Source organism: Dipodomys merriami, unplaced genomic scaffold (assembly GCF_024711535.1).
Source record: "Dipodomys merriami isolate MVZ:Mamm:240054 unplaced genomic scaffold, mDipMer1.0.p SCAF_7, whole genome shotgun sequence".
NCBI classification, from domain to species: Eukaryota; Metazoa; Chordata; class Mammalia; order Rodentia; family Heteromyidae; genus Dipodomys; species Dipodomys merriami.
In genome coordinates, this window is record NW_027206290.1 from 19,193,950 (window position 1) to 19,214,293 (window position 20,344).

General features: G+C 43.8%; 1 protein-coding gene across 5 annotated transcripts in view; it reads right to left on the reverse strand.

Annotated features, from left to right (window-relative positions):
- Evi5 (ecotropic viral integration site 5) overlaps positions 1-20,344 on the reverse strand; it is a 144,040-nt gene that overhangs the window by 115,295 nt on the left and 8,401 nt on the right. The window contains exon 1 of one of the 5 annotated variants that reach the window (XM_070007661.1): positions 20,267-20,286. The exons of 3 other annotated variants lie outside the window; for them this stretch is intronic. The gene's annotated coding sequence lies outside the window, so the exon portion shown is untranslated. Of the gene's footprint in view, positions 1-18,471; positions 18,721-20,266; positions 20,287-20,344 lie in introns of those variants that run through there. One more of the 5 variants, XM_070007664.1, reaches the window with a different exon arrangement.

A 20,344-nucleotide genomic window follows, 5' to 3' on the forward strand; every position in this document is an offset into this window, starting at 1 on the left:
AGAATAGGAACTTCTTTGTACAACTATTTAAAGATAATAATAAAAAAGCAAAAAAAAAAAGGTATCTTGGTAAGATTTTAAGTACTTATTGTGTCCCAACTGTTCCATAATTCATACAATTTTATATTTCCTCAGTGTATTCAAACATACCCTATATGTTATCAATATTTGGGGGGGGTGAGTAATGGGAATGGAACCTAGGGTCTTGTTCCTGCTAGGCAAGCATTCCACCTCTGAGCTACATCCTCATCCCTCAATGTTCTATTTTTAGACATGTCCTTTTACAGCACTGTAATCGGTTCCATTCTAGACTAGCTGGGACATAACTGTGATCCTTTGGCTCTTTCTTGAGTTGAATCAAATTTTTCCCCCTAAATCAGAAGTCATCCCTTTTTTCAGTATATTCTCTCATTTTCAGTAAGGTTCCTCCTCTACTGGCATCCTCAGAGGGGTTGAATCACACATAAATTTGAGGCACAGGTAGCTGAAAATGGATTTTTTTCATTAAAAGTTTCTGTATTAGGAATAATTTTCCCTCAAATTTGTACTGTTTGTTTTTGTGGGTTTTCTGCCAGTCCTGGGGCTTGAACTCACAGCCTGGGCACTACTCATGAGGTTCTTTTTGCTCAAGGCTAGCACTCTTACCTCTTGAGCTATAGGTCTATTTCCAGCTTTTTCTGTTTATGTGGTACTAAGGAATGGAACCCAGGGCTTCATGCATGCTAGGCAAGCACTCTACCACTAAACTACCTTCCCAGCCCTTCTACTGTTCTCTATTGTAATTTTAGCTCCTAATACTCTTGTTGAAAAAAGTCTGAAGCCACTTTAATTTTATTAATTAGGCCATTTTCCCTCTGACCTCCAGGAACTTTTTGATCTCTTTGGGCCCCTTGTTGTGAAGATTCAATAAATTCTTTTAATATAAGTCTTTTCTCATCTGATGTGCTTAGCATTCTCATGGACCCTTTTGATTTAGAATCTGTGTCCTTCCATCCTGAGAAGTTTTCCAGATTTAGATGTTTGATGACATCCTCCACTATATTTTTCTCTCAAATTTTTATCCAACTTCCAATCTTACCTGTCCTCTCAACTTAATGTCTACTTTCCACAAGTACTCATCTTACATAACTTCACTTGCATAACTTCCAGCCCAGGCAGGAATGTTTGTGAAACTCATATCTCCAATTAACTACCAAAACTCTGGAAGTATGGCTGTAGTTGAAATGGAAGCCAGCCTTGAGAGGAAAAATTTTTAAAAGAACACGCAGCCCCAAGTTTAAGCTATAATATAAGTAACAAAAAGTAAAAATCGGCTGGGTACAGGTGGCTAATGCCTGTAATCCTAGCAACTCAGAACGCTGAGATCCGAGGATAGCAGGTAGGAAAGGCAGTGAGACTCATTTCCAATTAGCCACCAGAAAATCAGAAGTAGCACTGTGACTCTAAGTGGTAGAATACTAGCCTTGAGCAAAATAACTCAGGGATAGCACACAGGCCCTGAGTTCAAGTCCTAGGACCAACAAAAAAACAAAAACACCCTTCTGGAAGAGGGAAAAAAGGTAATGCTTTAAATTTGTTTTAATTTTTTTTCTTTATAAAACAAGTCAACCCTCAAAAGCTAACATTACAATATATGTAATACCACCAAATGCATTTTGACAAACACATTGAAATTTCAGCAGGCTAAATTCAAACTGTGATTCACTCATTTGAGTCTTAATTTCTCAAGGAGAATAGGACAGATTTCTTCAGCCTCTATACATATTTTTTTTTTTTTGTCGGTCGTGGGGCTTGAACTCTGGGCCTGGGCGCTGTCCCTCAGCTCTTCAGCTCAAGGCGAGCACTCTACCACTTGAGCTACAGCGCCACTTCTGGTTTTCTGGTGGTTTATTGGAGATAGGAGTCTCATGGTCTCTCCTGCCGGGGCTGGCTTTGAACCGCGATCCTCAGATCTCAGCCTCCTGAGTAGCTAGGATTACAGGCGTGAGCCACCAGCTCCCGGCTTCTATACATATTTATTTTTGTGAAGATACATACAGAGGGGTTATAGTTACATGAATAACACAATGAGTACATTTCCTATCAAGCATTGCATATATTTATTTTTATAGGTGAGATCCTTTGGAGTCTCTATTTTTCACATATTTGAGCCTTACATCAAGAAGATAGTGCAGTTAACAATCATTTAGCCAAGAATTCATTTTGAATCTTCTCTGAAAGAACATGTATTAGGGGCTGGGAATGTGGTTTAGTGATAGAGTGCTTGCCTAACATGCATGAAGCCCTGGGTTTGATTCCTCAGTACCACATACACAGAAAAAGTTGAGAGTGTGGCACTGTGGCTCAAGTGGTAGAGTACCAGCCTTGAGCAAAAGGTCAGGACAGTGCTCAGGCCCTGAGTTCAAGCCCCAAGACAGGCAAAAAAAAAGAACACATGCTAGGTGCTTTAAAAATGTAGTCAGAAGCCGGGCGCTGGTGGCTCACGCCTGTAATCCTAGCTACTCAGGAGGCTGAGATCTGAGGATCGCGGTTCAAAGCCAGCCCGGGCAGGAGAAACCGTGAGACTCCTATCTCCAATAAACCACCAGAAAACCGGAAGTGGCGCTGTAGCTCAAGTGGTAGAGCGCTCGCCTTGAGCTGAAGAGCTGAGGGACAGCGCCCAGGCCCAGAGTTCAAGCCCCACGACCGACAAAAAAAAAAAAAAAAATGTAGTCAGAGAGCTGGGAAGGTAGCTCAGTGGTACAGTGCTTGCCTTGCATGCATGAGGCCCTGGGTTTGATTCCTCAGCACCACATAAGCAGAAAAAGCCAGAAGTGGCACATGGCTCAAGTGGTAGAATGCTAGTCTTGAGCTGAAGAGCTGAGGGACAGCACCCAGACCCAGAGTTCAGACCAATGACCAACAAAAAAATAAAAATAAAAACAAATAAAAATGTTGTCAGAAGCACTGTTTTGGAGCTAGTTAAGAAGTCAAACAAATAGAAGTCACACACAAATGAGGGAGAAAGAAGAAAGCAAGTATAAAATGAACCTCAGCTTGAGCAACTGGTAGTATCATTTACTAAGACCAGAGAAACTGGTATTTTGTAGTTCCAGTTACTAGAAATAATAGTTTTCCCAAATTAAAAAAAAAATTAAGGTTCAAAGGGATCACAATTACCAAGAAGCACCTAAAATAAGATTCAATAGAACATTCTAAAATTAAATACAATAGTCCTACAGGAAAATTTTTGCACACCACAGTCTATCAATAAAACAATCCAGTATAGTTAAGCACTACCTTCTGCTACATACACAAACAACAACCTTGATCACTTTCATACTTGGAAAATTAAGCTTCAGTTAATTTAAGTCTGAAATTAAACCTATCTACAGAAAAAAATTCTGAAATCAAAGTCTTTGACATATTTTCTCTAACTTGTCTCAGAGAATAACAAGGTCATGACTTAAGAAGTCAGTGCCTTGCTCCTACAGTCAAGCTCTTTCAACTCAGTGGTTCTGAAGCTGATTAATTCTTCAGAAAAAACAGAGGTCTTTGACATGCCCTCTAATAATGCTCAAAAATCAAGCATTTATACCTTCAAGGATTTAATACTACTTCTAAAGTCTTTACTTCCACTATAGTATCTTCACAGAACAAATAAGCAGCTTAGGTATAAAACTGGCATAATGTGGGAAAATTAGTAATGTACATGGCTCCTAACCTGTCCTCAAGTAGTTCATCAGTAATGAAGTCTGGAAAGACACACCTGTATATTCAATGACTTTAATGAATTCATCTTGTCTTATTTTTACAGTCAGTGCTGGGACTTGAAGTCAGGGTCTGGATACTGTCTTTGAGCTTTGTTGCTCAAGGCTAGCACTCTATTCACTTGAGCCACTTTCACCTTTTAGAGTGATTAATTGGAGATAAGAATCTCACAGACTTTCTTGCTTGGGCTGGTTTTGAACTATGATTCTCATATCTCAGCTTTCTGAGTAGGTAGGATTATAGGCATGACCCAACAACACCGAGCTTATTTGTACTTTCAAGTGAAGGTAGAATAGTTTTTTTTGTTGTTGTTGTTTACATAAAGAGGGTTGGTTATAGATATAACATTATACAAACTTGGTCAAGTAAACAGTAAAGCTGTCATTATTTCTGGCTACTCAAATCTGGGTGTTTGAAGATTTTCCCATCTCAGAGATCTGAAAAATATGATACTCACTTTCTCAGTGGCTTCTGAAAATAATTCCCAAGAAAAAGACAAGGGCTGTGACCAACCTATATATCTGTCTCATTCTCTCTACCATTACTACCAAAGTTACTGGCTTAATATATCAAACAAATATATCATTCATACTTTCTACATGCCAGGAATCTGGAGTGCATTTTAGTTAGGTGACTTGTTCCGGATTCTCAGGAAGTAGCAGGTAATATTAGACCATGTAAAACCCTTATCTGAGTGAATGGGACCAGATCTGTTTCCAAGATACCTCCCTCCTAAGGCTACTGGGAAGGGCCTCAGTTTCTCAGATGGATCCCTCCAGAAGTATACTGAGTATCCTCACAATGTGGCAACTGACTCCTCCCACACAGATCATATGTTACATGACTGAGCTTCTTAAGTCACACTCCTCATTTCTGCAATATTCTACTGGTTCCACAAGTTAGTCCTTGGGCAATGTGTGAGGAAACAATGTAAGAGCATAAATATCAGGAGGTGGGAACAACTAGGAGCAACCTTGAAAGTGTACCTACTTCCAAAGTGACCATATTATGGCTATATGTTTCATACACTGAGTTGAGCAAATATTTAAAAAGGAAATGGATGCTTATTATTTATGAATATATACTCATTAAGTGCAAAAATGTAACCTTTGAAAGGAAAAGATGACTACAGTTGCAAGGTAGTAATTATGAGGTTTTCTTTTTTTTTCTTTTTTTTTTTTTTTGGGGGGGGGTCCGGTCGTGGGGCCTGAACTCTGGGCCTGGGCACTGTCCCTCAGCTCTTCATATCAAGGCTGGCGCTCTACCACTTGAGCCACAGTGCCACTTTCGGTTTTCTTCTCTTTTTTTGCTTATGTGGTGCTGAGGAATTGAACCCAGGGCCTCATGCATGCAAGTCAAACGCTCTACCACTGAGCCACCTTCCCAGCCTGAGGTTTTATTTCTTAAGATGGATGATGTGAACTAAGTATTATGTTTTATTTTTTCCTTTTTAGTGATTGAAAGTCTATTATAAGAAAAACAAACAAAACAAAACTGATGCTGGAACCAAGCATCGGTGGCTCATGCCTGTAATCCTAGCTACTCAAGAGGCTGAGATCAGAGGAACACAATTTGAAGCCAGCCCAGTCAGGGAAGTCTGTGAGACTTTCATCTCCAATTAACCACCAAAAAGGAGGAAGTAGAACTGTGGCTCAAGTGGTACAGCACTAGCCTTGAGGAAAAAAGCTCAGAGACAGCACGAAGCCTTGAGTTCAAGCCCCATGACCAACCAAAAACAAAAACAAAAACAAAACTTCAGTGAGTTCAAGCCCTAGATTGGCACCAAAAAAATTTAAAAAGAAAGAAAAGATAGGCACTATTTTAGCAAATTGCTGTATATTTATTGGGATTTCTTTTCTAGCACATGTAGTTGACATATGGGTATGTAAAAAATTATTTAAATTTCATAAAAATTGTTGCCCAGGCTATCTTAAAACTCCAGAGCTCAGGCTGGGAAGGTAGCTCAGTGGCAGAGAGCTTGTCTTGCATGCATGAGGCCCTGGGTTCGATTCCTCAGCACTACATAAGCAGAAAAGGCCGGAAGTGATGCTGTGGCATGCAAGGCAAACGCTCTACCACTGAGCCACCTTCCCAGCCCGAAGTTTTATTTCTTAAGATGGATGATGTGAACTAAGTATTATGTTTTATTTTTTTCCTTTTTATGTTTTATTTTTTCCCATATATTTCTTTAGGAGGCTTGCACATGAAATCCCAGAGACAGAGATCAGGAGGATTACAGTTTAAGGCCAACCCTAAAAAAAAGTTAGCAAAATCCTGTTTCCACAAAACACCTGAGCATGAAGGTAAGTGCCTGTCATCCCAGCTATGTGGAAGGCTAAGAAAGGAAACAGAGGTTCAGGCTAACCTCAGCAGAAATGCAGATACACAGGCTAGGAATGTGGCTTACTGGTAGACTGCTTGCCTAGTATGCATGAAGTCCTGGGTTCAATTCCTCAGTACCATATACACAGAAAAAGCCAGAAGTAGCACTGTAGCTCAAGTGGTAGAGTGCTAGAGCCTTGAATTAAAGAAGCTCAGGGACAGTGCCCAGGCATTGAGTTCAAGCTCATTACTATAGCACATGCAAGAACCTGAGTTCAAGCCCCAGTACTAAGCCAAGCACCAATGGTTCACACTTGTAATCCCAGCTACTCAAAAGGCTAAAATGTAAGGATCATGATTCGAAACCAACACAGGGAGGAAAGTTCATGCGACTCATCTCCAATCATCAAAAAGCCAGAAGTGAAGCTGTGGATCAAGTTGTAGAGTACTAGCTTTGGACACAAAAGCTCAGAACAGCCAGGCACCGGTGGCTCATGCCTGTAATCCTAGCTACTCAGGAGGCTGAGATCTGAGGATCACAGTTCAAAGCCAGAGTGGGCAGAAAAGGCTCCACTCAAAAACCAGAAGTGGCACTGTGGCTCAAGTGATACTGTGTTCACTTTGCGCTGAAGAGTTCAAGCCCCACAACCAACCAAAAAAAAAAAAGAGAGAAAGAGAGAGAGAGAGCTCAGAACATCATCCAGTCCCTGAACTGAGTGCATACACACACACACACACACACACACACACACACACACACACACACACACACACACACACACACACACACACACACACACACACACACGACTATTCAAAAATAACCCAAACAAAAAAGGCTGAAATTTTGTTGCTCAAGTGGCAGAGCAACTGCACAGCAAGCAAGTTCTATACCCTAAGTCCAAAATCCAGTGCAATTAAAAAAAAAAAAAAAAGGGCAGTCCTCGTGGCTCCCACTTACAATTCTAGCTACTCAGGAGGCTGAAATCTAAGGATAGGGGTTCAAAGCCAGCCCAGGAAAGTCCATGAGACTCTCATCTCCAATTAACCACCAGAAAACTGAAAGTAGCTTTCAGTTTTATGGCTCAAAGTGTTAGAGTCTTCAGCAAAAGAACACAGGGACAGAACCGGGCGCCAGTGTCTCACACCTGTAATCCTAGCTACTCAGGAGGCTGAGATCTGAGGATCACGGTTCAAAGCCAGCCCGGGTAAGTAAAGTCCTTGAGACTCCTATCTCCAATAAACCACTAGAAAACCAGAAGTGGCGCTGTGGCTCAAGTGGTAGAACGCTTGTCTTGAGCTGAAGAGCTGAGGGATAGCGCCCAAGCCCAGAGTTCAAGCCTCACGATCGACCAAAAAAAAAAAAACAACTCAGGGACACAACCACTTAGGGACACCACCCAGGCCCCAAGTACAAGCCCCACAGCAGACCAAAAAACAAAAAACAACAACAAAAAAAAAATTGTTTTAGTTAATATATCTTAACCTTCTGTTCCACAGTCTAATACCCCAAACCTGTGAATACATGTTCCTGTATAAGCAGAAGGGACTTTGTATGTTTAAGTTAAGGATCTAGAGATGGGAAAGATATCCAGAATTATCTGGGTTGAGCCTGATGTAATCACAAAGGTCCTTATTACAGATAAGGCATAGCAACATAACATTTTTGGGGGAAAGGGGGAGCCTTTAGTTTTTTTTCAGGTAGTATCTGCACACCTGGTTGTCTACCTATGCCTCACAGCTGGGACCACAGCATGAAGCATTACAGCTAGCTTGTTCTTTAAGATAAGAGTGTCAGTAACTTTATGCCAGGGTTATCCTCAAACCTTGATCTTCCTATCTCTACCTCCTAAATTGGTGAGATTACATCCTAAACCACTGTACTTGGCCTAACATCATGATTTTCAGGCTCTGGCCTTCAGGACTATAAGAAACAAAATTTGTGCTGTATTAAAAGCCACCAAATTTGTGCTAATTTGTCACAGCACAGGAAACTAATGGGATACATATATCATATTCCATCAGATATATAGCACTGTAGCATATGAACATACTATATTTTATTTATTGTGTTGTTTGCTGTTTTCCTCCAGTACCAGGGCTTGAACTCAGTACGTCAGCCTGTTTTCCTACTCAGGTCTAGTCTTACCGTGCCTCCAGTTTCCATATTTAATTGAATTAATCACCTATTAATAAAAATTTAGGCTGATCCATTTTTAATATTGTTATATATACCAGCAGCCATGTAATCTTCTATTTACATTTTTTTCACATGTGTATGTTTCTCTTGGATTTATTCCAAAAGGTGAAACTGAGTCAATAATATTGTAAGTCTTTTGTTGTTGTTGCTGCTCTTTGTGGACAGTGGTACTTTCTGCTTTTGTTTTTGTATTGTGAGCCTCCCCACCCCCTCGTGCAGTCAAAGCTGGCCTGGCATTTGCCATCCTCCCATCTCACCCTTCCAAGTGCTGAGGCTACAAGCATACATAACTGCATAACCATGCCCAGCTTATATTGTAAGAGTTACCTTTTTTTTTTTTTTTTTGGTTGGTCGTGGGGCTTGAGCTCTGGGCCTGGGAGCTGCCCCTCAGCTCTTCAGCTCAAGGCAAGCGCTCTACCACTTGAGCTACAGCGCCACTTCCAGTTTTCTGGAGGTTTTATTGGAGATAAGAGTCTCACGGACTGTCGTGCCCAGGCTGACTTTGAACCTGGATCATCAAATCTCAGCCTCCTAAGTAGCTAGGATTACAGGCATGAGCCACCAGCGCTGGCTAAGAGTTACCTTTTTAAACCTGCTAAAAAGCTGTACTTTTTTTTTGGAAGGGGGAGGGGGCCAATGAGCTTGAACTCAGGGCCTGGGCACTGTCCCTGAGCTCTTCTGCTCAAAGCTAGCTTTAAGCCACAGCTTCTGGTAGTTAATTGGAAATAGAGTCTCTCAAACTTTCCTACCCAGGCTGGTTTAAACTGTGATCTCAGATCTCAGCTTCCAGAGTAGCTAGGATACAAGCATGAGCCATTGGTGCCTGGCAAAGTAGACATTTTCTCCAGAGATATCTCCAATAAACAACTCAGGAAAAAAAAAACAGAAGTAGGGACTAGGAAGGCAGCTCAGTGGTAGAGTGCTTGCCTTGCATGCATGAGGCCCTGGGTTCGATTCCTCAGAACCACATAAGCAGAAAAAGCCAGAAGTGGTGCTGTGGCTCAAGTGGGAGTACTCGCCTTGAGCTGAAGAGCTCAGGAACAGTGCCAAGGCCCAGAGTTCAGGCCCACGACTGACCAAAAAAAAAAAAAAAAAAAAACCAGAAGTGGTTCTGTGGCTCAAGTGGTAGAGTGCTAGTGTTGAGTGCAAAGAGACTTAGGGATAGTGCCCAGGACTTGAGTTCAAGCCCCAGGACCAGCAAAAAAAAAAAAAATTGAGGGATGAAGATGTAGCTCAGAAGTTCAGTGCTTGCCTAGCATATGTGAGGTCCTGCATTCCATGGAGGCAGAGAAAGAACACAAGTTCATCAAAAGAAGCCAGATGTAGCCAGCCGCTGGTGCCTCACACCTATAATCCTAGCTACTCAGGAAGCTGAGATATAAGGATCAAGGTCAAAGCCAACCCAAGCAGGAAAGTCCATGTAACTCTTATTTCCAATTAAGCACCAAAAAATAGTAGGAAAAACTGTGGCTCAAGTGTTAGAGCGCTAGCCTTAAGCAAAAACCTCAGGGATAGTGCCTTAGCCCTGAGTTCAAGACTCAGGACTGGCACCCAAAAAAAAGCCAAATGCAAAAAAGTATACACTGCATGATTCTATTTAAAATATGTGAAGCTGGGGGCTGGGAAGGTGGCTCACTGGTAGAGCGCTTGCCTTGCATGCATGAGGCCCTGGGTTCGATTCCTCAGCACCACATAAGCAAAAAGAAAAAAGCCAGAAGTGGCGCTGTGGCTCAAGTGATAGAGTGCTAGCCTTGAGCTGAAGAGCTGAGGGACAGCGCCCAGGCCCAGAGTTCAGGCCCCACGACCAGACCCAAAATAAATAAATAAATTAAATAAAATATGTGAAGCTGAAGATGAAAATTATCTACGGCAATGCATATGTATATGATATGCATTATTTATATGTGTGTATGTATATGACATACATCAGATATATGTGAAGTTCAAGCCCCACGACCGACCAAAAAATAAATATTTAGCTGGGCTGAGAATGTGGCTTAGTGGTATAGAGCTTGCCTAGCATGCGTGAAGCCCTAGGTTGCAGTCCTCAGTTTCACATAAACAGAAAAAACTGGAAGTGGTGCTGTGACTCAAGTGATAGAGTATTAACCTTGAGCAGAAGAAGCTGAGGGACAGTGCCCAGGCCCTCAGTTCAAGCCCCAGGACTGGCAAAAAAAATACAAATACACACACACACACACACACACACACACACACACACACACACACACACACACACACACACACACACACACACACACACACACACACACACACACACACACACACACACACACACACACACACACACACACACACACACAGTGGCACCTGTCATCCTTCTTTCTATATCAAAGCTTTCCTATGGACAAACAAAAATGAAAAAAAAAAAAAACATCCATAATAAAACCAGTTCTGTTGTGATTTCTCAAGATCCCTTCCAAGAATATAGGAACAAAAAGTTCCTTAAGGAATCCTAATAGAGAACTTAACATGACACTGAATAGCAGAACCAACAAAGAAAGCCCAGTTTAACCAGCTTTCAGGAACATTTTTTAGAGTACAATCATGAGAGTTGGATGAGCACAAAGAACAATGAACAAATACTATACCCACATTGTCTTTGGGTACTTAAAAGCATAAACTGCAATGGTAGAGTGCTTGTGTAGCATGTGCCAACAAGGATAAACTGCAAACAGCACAAGTTTAAAAAAAAAAAAACCCTCTCTTGATCAGACACAGTAGCTACAAATGCAAGAAGAGAAAAGGGTTGGGGGAAGGGGAGCTCAAGTAGTATTTCCATTTATTCAATCCTCAATACCACAAAAAAAGCTTTTTTTTATTGTTTTGACATGTTTTAGGCATAAACCATATTGAAAGAAAATTGTCCATAGCAACAAAGTTTTGGAAGCTAGAAAGTAGATAGAAGATCATTTTAAATAGTTTTCAATTTTGACGATGAAGAACAAACTCAATACACACCACAGACTCCTCAAAAGGCTCAGCAAAAGCCAGAACAAATATAGACAGGGACGGACACACGCACACACACGCACACACACGCACACACACACACACACACACACACACACACACACACACACACACACACACACACACACACACACACACACACACACACACACACACACACACACACTAGGTTGAAACCTAAATGTCCTCCAAACTGTTGAGCAGCCCCACCATAAGTGAGACAGTGGCACGTGGGGGGGAGGGCAGATGTATTCCTTCTAGAGGTAAAACCACCAGTAGTGGAAGAAGACATAGGAAGCACTTCCCAGTAGCCTTTTTTTTTTCTATGTCCAATCCTTTTTTTTTTTTTTTGTGAGAATACCGTACAGAGGAGTTACAATTACATGGGCAAGATAACGAGTACATTTCTCATCAAGCGTTGTTGCCTCCTCTTTGTTTCCCCTTCCCATCTCTTCACATACTCCTCCCCTCCTCTCCACCTGATCTGCCCCCCAACCCCCACCAAGGTTGTTAAGTTTGTTTTTCGACATAAGGACTTGTACATCTCATTGTTGCAATGGGTCCACCTGTATCCCCAGTTAAACGATTTGTTTTTTTCCTTTCCCCTCCACAAATTATACCTATATCAAAAACAGTGAACGTATGGGTTATATTGTGGGGGAGGGACATACAAAGCAACATAAAAATCATCTTATAAATATGATAGAAACAATTGCATGAAAGAGAAAAAAAACAAAACAAAAAATCCGGTAGCAGCCTTTTCCTGAACTCCTCATCTTGCCAGATCACTAACAAGTTGACTTTAACCTTTCAAGCAGAAAAAGTGAAATGTTGCCTGGGAAATCTGGACATAATGGAGAAAGCCTTAAACATTCTACCTAGACCAAAGGTTTTCAATCTTGACCATATGCTGGAATAATGGCAGTTCTTCAGTCCTGGAGTTCAATCCCCAGTAGTAGTGGCCTTAAAAAATACTGATGCGCCGGGCGCTGGTAGCTCACGCCTGTAATCCTAGCTACTCAGGAGGCTGAGATCTGAGGATCGCGGTTCAAAGCCAGCCCGAGCAGGAGAGACTGTGAGACTCCTATCTGCAATAAACCACCAGAAAACCGGAAGTGGCGCTGTAGCTCAAGTGGTAGAGCACTCGCCTTGAGCTGAAGAGCTGAGGGACAGTGCCCAGGCCCAGAGTTCAAGCCCCACGACCGACAAAAAAAAAAAAAAAAAAAAAAAAAATACTGATGCTAGCCAGGTGTTGGTGGTTGATGCCTGTAATCCTAGCTACTCATAAAGCAGACATCTGAAGATCTCAGTTTAAAGCCAGCCAGGAGAACCAAATCCAAGTGATTCTTTATCTCCAATTACCAGCAAAATAATAGAAGTGAAGGTGTGGCTCAAACTGTATAAAGTGCCAGCCTTGAGGAGAGCTCCAGACCTGAGCTCAAGCCCCAGTACCAGCATGCACACCACACCCACACCCACACCCACACCCACACCCACACCCACCCACACCCACACCCACACACTAATCTATAAAGATGGAAATCAGAATAGTGGGTCTCTGGCTACTAAGCAGGGATAATTCAAGAAGGAAAAACTCAAGAAGAAAAATTCTAAGATTTTTTTTAACATGTTCTGAATCATGCATTAGTTTACATAGCAAAAACCATCAAACCATTAAAATATTGTTGTTTTTTATGTGCAACAATACCTACCTTTTTTTTTGGTATGGTTAAGTATGTATGCCGGTCCTGGGGCTTGAACTCAGGGTCTGGGTGTTGTACTTTTAGTTTTTTCCACTTAAGGCTAGCACTCTACCACTTAAGCCACAGCTCTACTTCTAACTTTTCACTGATTAGTTGAAGATAAGGGTCTCATGAACTTTCCTGCCCAGCCTGGCTTTGAACTGTGATCCTCATATCTCAGCTTCCTAAGTAGCTAGGACTACAGGCATGAGCCACCAGAATCCTGCTAACACCTACAATTTTTTTTTGGGGGGGGGTTCCGGGCGTGGGGCCTGAACTCTGGTCCTGGGTACTGTCCCTCAGCTCTTCAGCTCAAGGCTAGTGCTCTACCACTTGAGCCACAGCGCCACCTCCGGCTTTTTTCTTTTTGTTTATGTGGTGCTGGGGAATCGAACCCAGGGCCTCAGGCATGCAAGGCAAGCGCTCTACCACTGAGCCACCTTCCCAGCCCCACACCTACAATTTTTAAAAGTATTTCTACTTGGGTGCTATCCCTAGAGATTCTAAAGTATGTGGTCTAACAGCAGAAAGGATAGTGTTTTAAAGCTCTCGTGATTGTAATGTGCAACCAAAGTTGAGAACCACTGCTGTAAGATTTTAGATTACAGAGTAAAACTGGAAGTCAGTAAGTCCTACTTACAAACTCAGGATTTCCAATTAGCTGTTAGTCACCCATTCTTAGCCATGAACAGACAACAAAGGATTACCAGTTAAGACTTCTCAGAAGGGTCACTTTTTTAAAGGATATAATACCAAACTGAAAAACAAGAGGTTAGAGGAAGCTATGCAAAGAAAACTTAAACTATACATACATACATATATATACATATATATATAGTATCTACACAGTATCTATATATTTTATATATAGTGTATTAGATATATAGATAGTGTATGTGTGTATGTGTGTGTATTGGTCCTAGGGCTTGAAATCAGGGCATGGGATATGTTTGAGTGCTCAAGGCTAGCACTCTACAACTTGAGGCATAACCCCACTTCTGGCTTTCTGTGGTTAACTGGAGATACAAGTTTCACAGACTTTCTTGCCCTACTGGCTTGGAGCCGTAAACCTGAGATCTCAACCACTTGAGTAGCTAGGCTTACAGGCATGAAACACTGGCGCCAACATGAAACTAAATTTAATACCCTAAAGATGGGGCTGGGAAGATGGCTCAGTAGTAGAGCGCTTGCCTTGCATGCATGAGGCCCTGGGTTCAATTCCTCAGCACCACATAAGCAAAAAGAAAAAAGCCAGAATGGCACTGTGGTTCAAGTGGTAGAGTGCTAGCCTTGAGCTGAAGAGCTGAGGGACAGCACCCAGGCCCAGAGTTCAGGCCCCATGACCAGACCCCCCCCAAAAAAAAATACCCTAAAGAGATAAGATATGGTATTCAGGAAACAAGAAAAGAGGTGGAGGAATAAATGACTGAATCGTGGAAAGGATGCTGAATCTACAACTTACAGGAGGGAATATGGTCAAAGAACATTCTAATTTGACTCAAAGAACTCCAGAGAAACTCAGGACCTCGGAATCTCCACCAAGCCAGTGGTGGACAAGCCTAAATTTAAAGAGAAGGGAAGATACTTAGTCTGCATAAAGTACAGCTAGAACCAGGCACTGGTGGCTCACACCTGTAATCCTAGCTACACAGGAAGCTGAGATCTAAGGATCTGACTCAAAGCCATCTGGAGCAGGAAAGTTTGTAAGATTCTTATCTCCAATTAACCACCAGAAAACACAAAGTGGCATTGTGGTTCAAAGTGGTAGACCACTAGCAAAAAGAGCTCAAGAGGTCTGGTAATGTGGCTCAGTGGTAATGTGCTTGCCTAACATGCATGAAGCCCTGAGTTTGATTTCTCAGTACACATAAACAGAAAAGGCCGGAAGTGGTGCTGTGGCTCAAGTGGTAAAATGGTAGCCTTGAGCAAAAGAAGCTCAGTGACAGTACCCAGGCAGAGTTCAAGCCCCAGAACTGGCAAAAAAAAAAAAAAAGAAAAAAAGAGCTCAGGGATATCGCCTAGGCCCTCAGTTCCAGCTCCACCACAGACAGACAGACAAATAAATAAAGTACAGTTAGATTCTCTAGGTTTCCCTTTCCGTAACTATCTCTTGTCCTCTCATAATTTATTCCTAGAAATACTGACCTGGAAAGACTCCAGACTCAAAGAGTAGAATGAGGCTCAAGGCTGAAAGCCAAAGGATTAAACAGAAGTGTTTATAGCAAACAGCAGGCCCCTACAGTTCAACTCTCAGAACACTGGCAGCCAGACATACATAATTATGCTCCTTTATCCACAAGACTTCAGTGGATACCTTTAACCTCAGATAGCACCTTTTCACCTCTTCACACTGTGGCTGAAACTAGTGGTCTGAAGCTGTACTCCAAGACTAACACAACTTCTTCACAATTTTACAGATAGACTTGTTCTTACATCAAATCTTAGGAAACTAATTTTCTTTCCTTATAAAGTCAAGAACTTGGGGGGGGATAGGAAGGGGAAACAAACGAGAAGGCTACAATGCTTGATAAGAAATGTACTCATTATCTTGCCCATGTAACTGTAACCCCTCTGTACATTATTTTCACAATATAAATAAATAAATAAGGTCAAGAACTTCCATTTTTTCATTTGCAAGCAGGATTTATGACTTTACTCTAGCACTTCCAATTTGCACTTGGGGCTGTTCACTACCCAAAATAAAGAAAACCTGTAAGCAAGCACTGACAAAAGTAGCTCTGACAACCCTATGGGAGTACACACCTGAACATGCTGGGTAAAAGGGGATCATATGCCACCTGGATGGAACAAGTCATCTGAAAGTTTTATCTGCTACTCAAAAAGGCATGCAATTTAAAGCTTTCAAGTTTTTATTTCTGTGATTTGCCATAGATATTTTCAGACCCTGACTGACTACAGGTAATAACGTCCTCTACAGTGACAATGTTCTGTTCAAGGCTCTGGGTTTAAGCCTCAGGACAGGAAAAAAAAAATCAATAGAGGGCTGGGAAGGTGGCTCAGTGGTAGAGCGCTTGCCTTGCATGCCTGAGGCCCTGGGTTCGATTCCTCAGCACCACATAAGCAAAAAGAAAAAAGCCGGAAGTGGTGCTGTGGCTCAAGTGGTAGAGCGCTAGCCTTGAGCTAAAGAGCTGAGGGACAGCACCCAGGCCCAGAGTTCAGGCCCTATGAACGGACCAAAAAAAAAAAAAAAAAACAATAGAAAAATAAGCTTACAGTGAAAAATGATCACAGCAAATTAAAAAAAATTAACAGGCATGTCACAAAAGAACAAATATAAAGCCACATAAAAATACACTAACACCTTCTACTAGAATAGCAAAAAAAATTATTCTGAAAACATCAGAAAGGACGAGGGTAATGTGTCTGCTCACTAGTACAACCACTTTGAAAAAATATTCAACAATATCAAAAGTTTTCATGTGTACATATCTCAAAAACCAGTGGTTGGGCTGGGAAGGTGGCTCAGTGGTAGAGCGCTTGCCTTGCATGCCTGAGGCCCTGGGTTCGATTCCTCAGCACCACATAAGCAAAAGAAAAAAGCTGGAAGTGGCACTGTGGCTCAAGTGGTAGAGTGCTAGCCTTGAGCTGAAGAGGTAGGGGACAGCACCCAGGCCCAGAGTTCAGGCCCCACAACCAGACGCCCCCCCAAAAAAAAAAACAGCTGTTGGCATATAGTGGCAACAAGCCTATTTTCCCAGCACTGAGGAGGTAGAAGCAGAAGAGTCACAAGTTCCCGTCTGTGGTCAGCCTGGACTACATAGCCAAATCCTGTCTGAAACAACAACAAAAACCAATCCTCATGCCTAGAATCGTAGCAACTCAGGAGGCTGATATCCAGAGAATGGCGGGTCAAAACAAGCTGGGGCAGAAAGATCGAAGACACTCCACCTTCACAGCCTTGCGAGTTGAAATTTTTTTTTTTTTTTTTTTTTTTTTTTTTTTTTTTTTTTGGTCGTGGGGCTTGAACTCTGGGCCTGGACGCTGTCCCTCAGCTCTTCAGCTCAAGGCCAGCGCTCTACCACTTGAGCTACAACGCCACTTCCGGTTTTCTAGTGGTTTATTGCAGATAGGAGTCTCACGGTCTCTCCTGCCCGGGCTGGCTTTGAACTGTGATCCTCAGATCTCAGCCTCCTGAGTAGCTAGGATTACAGGCGTGAGCCACCAGCGCCTGGCGCGAGTTGAAATTTTTTTACAAGGAAAAAATAATAATTCCACTACTGGTTTGTGGTTGGTTCATTCAGTAAAAATGTGCTACCTATACACCTCAGTGTTGTTTGTTTTGCTTTGTTTTGTTTTGTTTTGTTGGGGGGGGTCGTCCGGTCGTGGGGCCTGAACTCTGGGCCTGGGCGCTGTCCCACAGCTCTTCAGCTCAAGGCTAGCGCTCTACCACTTGAGCCACAGCACCACTTCTGGCTTTTTTTTCTTTTTGCTTATGTGGTGCTGAGGAATGGAACCCAGGGTCTCAGGCATGAGCCACTGAGCCACCTTCCCAGCCCTTGTTTTGTTTTTTAACATAAAGTGCTCAAGGATGATTGTAAACCTAACATTTTTAGGCTAGGGGAGAGGAAAAACGCTCCAGAACATTTATGAAGTTTTGGTTAAAAAAAAAAAAAAACAGAAAAGGTTACTGCCACACAGCCCAGAACAAAGACCAACAGCTACCGACAGATCGTTTTTCCCTAACTTCATCAAGCACTGGAATTCATTCTTCCAGGGAAGAAAGGAGCTCATTATTCCACACTGTAACCCAAAGAAAAGCTATCTTTGCAAGAAACCGCTGTTGCTTTTCAAAATCACCTCTCACTGCACCGAGAAGTTACCATGCCATAACTTTTCCAGGTTATAAACTCTGCAGTCCAGGGGATAATGTCCAAAGGGGAGAGCCGCCCCCAGAAGATCCGAGAGAGAAATCACAGCCGACTCTCAACGCCGACCACCACCATCCGACCTACCGGAAATCCTGCGGTTCCTCTGGGGCTCGCCCCGCTAGTCATGAGGTGATTCAGTACTGGCCACGACCTCTGTTCAAACGCATCCCGCGGGCTCACCTGGCACACCTGGCGTGCCCATCACCTGCCCGCAGCCGCTGCCATGCGCAGAATTCCGCCCGAAGGCCAAAGAAAGACGCCAACTTTTCAAGACAGGGGCGCGGCAGTCCGCAGAGGAGAGAACCGACTTCTGGCTTGAGGGGCACAGGCGGATTCGTCGGGGACACCCCCCCCCAGCTCCGGCAGGACTGGCCCCGGGAACGCCTCGGGGCTCCCCCCCCCCCGCCCCCGCGCGCCAGCGCCCTGGGAGGGAGGAGGCGAGCGCGGGGAACTTAGGCCCCGGCGGGGCGCCCGCGCCGCAAGTTGGACGGCCGCGCGGGGACCCCGCCACGCCTCGGCCCCACGGCGCGGCCCACAGACCCCCGCGCTCGCGGCCCCGCGCGGCGGCTCTCACCTTGGAAACCTGGGGTGGACTTCGCCGTAAACATTAACTTCCCATCCAGCCGGCAGCCGCGCCGCCGCGTCCCCGCGCCTCGGCCCCGCGTTCTCCACACGCGCTGCACTCGCTCAAGGCCGCCTCACCCTCCCCTCCGGGCGCCGCCGCGGTCTCCAGTCCCTGCCAGCCCCTAGTCTGCGCGCCCCTCAGCGCCTTCCAGGGTCCGGCCCGGTCACGTCAGGCAAACCCAAGGCGCAGGCGCAGCAAGGCCTTAAAGAGACCCGTCCGCCTCTACCGCATAATGGGTTCGAGCAGGTTAGGGGCCGGGCGGGTTGGCCGAGAAAAGCAGAAACTGAAGCGATTGGTCCGAGTGGATCTGGAGGGCGTGGCCTTCCCTCTGTCTCCGCCCCCTCCTCGGAGCACCCGCCCTCGGCCCTGCAAATTGCTGACCTCCCCACTCGCTGGGACCGCCCCTTTCCTGTGAACGCGGCGCGCAGAACTCGCCCCCCGCCCCCCCTCTCCCCTGACTCCCTCTCCCCACTTCCCGAATCTCCTGGTACACCGCCGCCCGCCAAGGAGCTGCGGGCCTGGCACGGCCCCGCTGTCCACTTACAGGTCTTCCAGGCTGAGTTTCGTGTGGAGCCCCGTGTATGTGCGGTCCAGCCCCGCAACCATCCAAAATATCGGAGAAGAAATTCTTAGAAGGAAAGAACTTAGTCTGAACTGGGCGCCGGTGGCTCACGCCTGTGATCCTAGCTGCTCAGGAGGCTGAGATCTGAGGTTCAAAGACAGCCCAGGCAGAAAAGTTGCCCCCTCATCCCACCCCCAGACTCTGATCTCCAGGTAACCACTCAAAAACCGAAAGTGTAGCTGCCGCTCAACGTGGTAGAGCGCTAGCCTGGAGCAAAAGAACTGAGGAACGACACTCAGGACCTGAGTTCAAGCCCCACAACCGACCAAAAAAAAAAAAAGAGGAACTTAGTTTTGGACAGAAGCAAACTATTAATCCTGGTATTGGGGCCAGATGGACAAAAGCATTAAGAAAGTTAACATAGGGCTGGGAAAGTAGCCCCGTGGTCGAGCGCTCGCCTTGCAATCATGAGGCCCTGGCTTCGATTCCTCAGCACCACATAAGCAAAAAGAAAAAAGCCAGAAGTGGTGCTGTGGCTCAAGTGGTAGAGCACTAGCCTAGAGCTGAAGAGCTGAGGGACAGTGCCCAGGCCCAGAGTTCAGGCCCCACGATTGGACCAAAAGAAAAAAAAAAAAAAAAAGAAAGTTAACATAAATTCTTTCCATTATACATCTAGAAATGACAAAAATGATTTTTTAAAATGATGTATTTATCAGCATGCATACAAGAACTCCAAATTTACTTGTGGAGATTAGATGCCCCTGGTTATTTTTCTCAATTAAATGTATAAGAATCTCCAGCAAGGAGATTCAGTCAAAGAAAAACTTTTTCAGCAATATTAGGAAAGAACAAGAAATAGGAACTAAAACCATGTCCTCCACCCAGAAAAAAAAAAAAAACTGAAAACTTAAAACTTATCTGAGGAAATATTTCTTTTCTTTTCTTCTTTTTCTGGTTGTGGGGCCTGAACTCTGGGCCTGGACACTGTCCCTCAGCTCTTCAACTCAAGGCTAGCACTCTACCACTTGAGCCTCAGTCCCACTTGCGGCTTTTTCTGCTTATGTGGTGCTGAGGATTCAAACCCAGGGCCTCATGAATGCAAGGCAAGCACTCTACCACTGAGCCACCTTCTCAGACCCATGAGGAAATATTTCTACCCAACTTGGTCATGCTATTACTTACAATTTCTGTTATTGATTTCATTGTAACTTAATGCATCTTGCTTAAGAAAAGTTAAAAGAAAACTATCTACTTCTCATT